Source organism: Mytilus galloprovincialis, chromosome 5 (genome assembly GCF_965363235.1).
Source record: "Mytilus galloprovincialis chromosome 5, xbMytGall1.hap1.1, whole genome shotgun sequence".
In the NCBI taxonomy this organism is placed as follows: Eukaryota; Metazoa; Mollusca; class Bivalvia; order Mytilida; family Mytilidae; genus Mytilus; species Mytilus galloprovincialis.
The window spans coordinates 34668620-34674173 of NC_134842.1; positions in this window are offsets into that span (position 1 = coordinate 34668620).

Genomic DNA, 5554 nt, shown 5'->3' on the forward strand with positions numbered 1-5554 from the left:
ATGATAGTGTGAGTGAGGCATCAATGTACTTAAGGACACATTCTTGTTTAAACTTATTTTGGTAATTCACATATGGTGTTGTCACGTGATGTCTGCGTTTCATCTCTGATTTTGATTGCCTTTATTATTTTATCGTTAGATACATTTACATGAATTATGAAGCAATCATACTTACACATTGACATTAGAAATATTTCTTTTTATATAATGAAGGCAAAATGAGGTAAAATATTTAAAGAAATAAATTTTAATATTTCATATAAAACTAAGTGAATCTTGTAATTGTAGAAAATAACTTATCCTTGTATAAAGCTTTTTGTATAAAAAGATATAATTTGAAAGTCTATAATGTTATGTAACTTTTGATATAAGTAATAGATGTGAAATTCTTCCTATTTGACACTTAGCGATATAAATTAGGTTTGACAGCTTAAACTCTTAGAAGTATTTCCTTTAGCAAATATATCTAATTCTTTTCTATTGTTCACCTAGAATTCTATCCAACCAAATAATCGGATTTCCCTAATGGTCGTAAAAACAAAGTATTAAGTAATTACAAATAGTAACCCCAAATTATGTAAAAATGTAAATTAGATAAAAAGAGATCTAACCAATAGAAACTGTTCTTATAAAAATAAGTATTCTAAAAGTCATTTTGATTGGTGGATAAAACAAGTCCAACCATCACGTGTTCTTAGGGTTTAAAATAGGAAACCCTAAGGAACCAAACATTAATTTACTCGTATGGTTGGACTAGAAATAAACCTATATAGACATCTTTGTTTTATTCACCAGGTTCGTAAACTTACAAATTGTGTTTAATGAAAAACATAACGTAACCTTTATAATCTTTTAATGTAACAGTTAATAAAATAAATCTTTCTTAATTAAAGTTGCCAATAATATCATGACAAACTATTTTAATTAAATGATAAAGTATTTTGATAATTGTTAATTCAATTTCATTTTAAGAATCAAACTCTTTTATTTCATATTTATATATTTGATTAATTTACTCGTATGGTTGGACTCAAGATAAACATATATAGACACCTTGTTTTATTCACCAGGAGCCTCGAAAGAACGCGAACGATATTCTCCCAAACTGTTGTAGTTAATATAAAGAAGACAGATATGCAAAGCAGAGCGTGCAACCACATTTAAACCCTTCAACGGTAGGGGAGGCAACTGCCTTAGTCAGCCCTTTCTCCCTCTTTCCCGCATAACATTAATCCAGACTATGTTTTACGAAATATATCATAAAAGAGCGGCGAAAGATACCAGAGGGACAGTCAAACTCATAGATCGAAAATAAACTGACAATGCCATGGCTATCATGCTTTAAAAAGAAAAAGACAAAATGACAAATAAAAGTACACAACATAGAAAAGTTGTATATAATCGAAGTATAGTATAGTATATATGGTTCAATTTGTGTTAAAAGGCAGAATTCCAATTAAAAAATATGTATGTACTTTATTCAATGATGAAAATGAGTCCTTGAATAACAGAGGGTCAGGATGGGGTTTACAGAATATAAAATAATGGAGGGATTGTGCAGAATACAGAGGAAAATGTAATCCATTATCACAATCACAAATATGCCAAAATACATAAGAATGGATAATACTGGACAAAATCTATAAAAGCTTAGAAAAATAAGAATAAAGAAATTACAGGACCCCAACCAGAACCTCACAATAGACGACAGGTATACAGGTGCAAGTTAAATTGTAATTTGATGTGAATGAACGATTTATATTTCTGTTCACACATGTATTACATTTACTTATAATAAGTTGTATTTCAAATTAAAGATTGGTGTATTTTAATTTTATAATTTGCAATAAAAGACAACATCCAGCTGAGTTTTAAACGTTAAAAAGGATATGTAATAAATACAACGTTACTTCAATTTTGTCAACAAAGTATTTTGGCTACAAATGTATCAATGATATAACAGTTTTAATCAAAATTATCAAAAATAATGCTTCTCGTTGAAAGTTTATGTATTCAGGGATAAACCGATTTACTACTGAAACTCTGAACACTATCAATATTGTCCTTTACAGTAGACCTTTTCAACATATAAGATTATGAAATGTACAATTTCACAAAAATAAAACAATTAATTATGTATGTAATGTATGCTTCGATCTAAAGATGAAATAAAACCGCCTCGGAGGTCTAGTTGCAGTATGTTTGTATCGAGTGCATGAAGTCTTGTGCCGGTTTAAACAAAAGACTTTAGAATAGATATTCAAACTTCAAAGAGGATAGTCAAACGGCACGAAGGTAGCTTTCTTCTTCCATCTTGTATTTTGAAATAGCAGATAACAACCAGTCTAGATATTTACAGAAATATGCAAATTTTAAGAATAGTATGCAATTCATGTTTAGACTTTCAATGTTAATTTAGAAAAGTATATGAAATATCATAAAAACGAATGTACCTTACAAAAACAGCAAACACTAACTTTTGTTTATTTCATTTTTTTTCAACTTTGTAACGTAAGGGTAGATAACTCAGAGATATGGCGAGATGACTCAGATAAAGTAATTTATATACTAGAATGAATTGCAATTATACCTATTTCAATATATAGCAAGCTAAGGGGTCGGGTGACCTTTTTTTTCTCTTGTTCCTAATACGGGGCGCCGAATGGGACTCTTGTGGTTTTGTACTAAATTCAATTCTGTCATAACAAAACCATTTTTGTCTTACAAAACTATGTGATACAGGCTTGTTTTATGAGAACTTCAATTTTGTGATAACAAAATTCCTTTTTGTAGACAAAATTCAATTTTGTCAAATAGGTATGCAAATATAAACTTATTTGCATACAAAATTAACTAAAGTGACACAACATTGACTAAAGTGACACAAAATTGACTTTTGTGACAAAAATGAATTATGTGACACAAAATTCACTTTTGTGTTTAATTTTCACTTCTTTTTAACAAAACTCAATTTTGTCTACACAAAAATAAACACAAAATTGAACATTGTCATGACCATGATTAATTTTGTCTACAAAAATTAATTTTGTCATTACAAAATTCAATTTTGTATCAAAAAAAATAATTTTGTGTCACAAAAGTTAATTTTGTCAACACAAAAATAAACACAAAATTGAATTTTATCATGACAAAAATGAATTTTGTCTACAAAAATGAATGTTGTCATTACAAAATTCAATTTTGTGTTTATTTTTGTGTAGACAAAATTGACTTTTGTGACACAAAATTAACTTTTGTGACACAAAATTAACTTTTGTGACAAAAATGACTTTTGTCACACAAAATGTACTTTTGTGGCATAAAATTGACTTTTGTGGCACAAAATTGACTTTTGTGTTAAATTGTCACTTCTGTTTAACAAAACTCAATTTTGTCTACACAAAAATAAACACATAATTGAATTTTGTGACAAAATCCTCAGTTTTGTATGCAAATTAGTTCACAGAATCCAAACTAAACAAATTTGCATACAAAATTGACTTTTGTCGCCCAATTTTCAAATTAGGTAACAAAAGTAAAGCCTGTGTTACAAAATTGAATTTTGTCATGACAATACGAACTTTTGTCCACTGGAAGATAATTTTGTATGACAAAATTTAAATTTGTAGTATGCTACAAATTTTGTTAAGCTGTATATCTAATCTTATAAATTTATAGTTGAGTTTTCTCTATTAATATCACACAAAATTGGGTTTTCCGTGAATAATCTATACAAAATTTGACACATTTTGCACAAATCGAAGCATGAAACCCATAATTTTTATTATATTATGGTTGACAAAAGCATGACATAAACTACATTTAACCAATTAACCAATTATTAAACTATTCGATGGATTTTAATTTGGAGCCCTCCACTCCATCCACCACCAAAGTTTTGGTAAAATATATTTAATCTCACCTGCTTTATCAAATAAACTCATCACAGATACCAGGATTAAAATTTAATATAGTTTTCTGCCAAATTCGTTTCAAAATTACTCCTTATAAGATGATTTCACACTTCCCATATCGTAAATTGTAAAACATTTTCCCTTATAATTACACAACATATTTGCAAATATCCGCCAAAGGAAGTATTTACAGTCACGTTAGTTTTAGATTCAAGACGGGAAAAAATCCGCAAATATGATACAATTAATATTTTCAATTTACAACTGAGGAAATTAATATAACCAAAAGGGCATGTCACATGACGGAAATTCTTTGAATAAAATATTTTTGATGTTGCCATATGTGCAGAACTGAAATTAAACGAACCATATGCTGGTCTGAGGAAAATATGGTTCTTTATAAGTGACGTCATCGAGTATGGTCCAATTTTTTCTTTACGTCACAAGAGGAAATTTAGATAAAACCAATCCAATTTGAGGTCATATAGGATTTTGACGAACTGAGATTAAACGATTATGAATTTATATTAAACAGGTCTTGAATATAACCAGTCGTGTAAAAGTTAGAGTAAAACCATTTCTTATTTTGATAAGAGTAGTGTTGTTGACATTTGTCAGTATTGGTCATGGGTAGTATAAGGTATTAAAATGCTGATATCATTTGTACTCTGCTATCGAAATTGTACATATAGAGAATAATACATGGTAAACTCCGTATCATATGCCGTATCATCCCGAGATACCAATATCAGCAGGAGGGCCTTTAGGCCCGAGGGATTATATTGGTCGAGGGTGATACGGCATTTGATACGGATTTTGCCATGTTTTATACGCTTTATGAAATATTTTACCAGGAGGGTATATATTAACTGTTTTTTGATCCCTAGCACCTTGGTTACCTTCAGTTCTACTTTGTCTTGTTTTAAAAGCTTTAAAAGAACTGCTCTAGTACTCATCCGAAGCACCCGGGGTTCCTTACAATTTGCGTGATGTTGTTTTAAAAATATTTTGTTTATTGTATTTTTTGTGTGTTAAGTATGGTATTTCATAGTGTTCTTTTTTTATAGTTGCATTTCGTGTGTCAGAAATATGAAAACTCGACGTTTGTGACGTCACATTTCAAACAATGACGTCATTTAATAAATTGCGTCTCGCCCGAATGATCGTTCATTTTGGACACATTTTGAAGACAAAAAATTATGAAGAATCTTGCATGAATTTAAACGGAGTTAATGTAAAAAAAAAATAGTAGGGGTGTGATAAAGGGTGCGATAAAGGGTAGGGATGTGATAAAGGGTGCACATCAATGTTGCGCGTTATGGATTAAACAGCAGGCTATATATATGATAAATACCAATATCAAATTGAAAATATTCTGAATATTTATGCTCTCCTTTAAACTTTCATCTAACAGTTATGAAATAAGTATAAATCTAGATAACAATACATATGCTGCATCACGTGACAGACACATTTATTTAACTTAGTTAGCGGTCATTTAACAAGGTCTTAAATTTCTTTAAATCTTTTCTAAATGATTAATTAGGAATAATATGACAAGTTTCTAAAAATTAAACCCACTCATTTGTTGAAATGATGTAATAAAATGTCCCATGTAAAATAGAATAAATATACGTGTA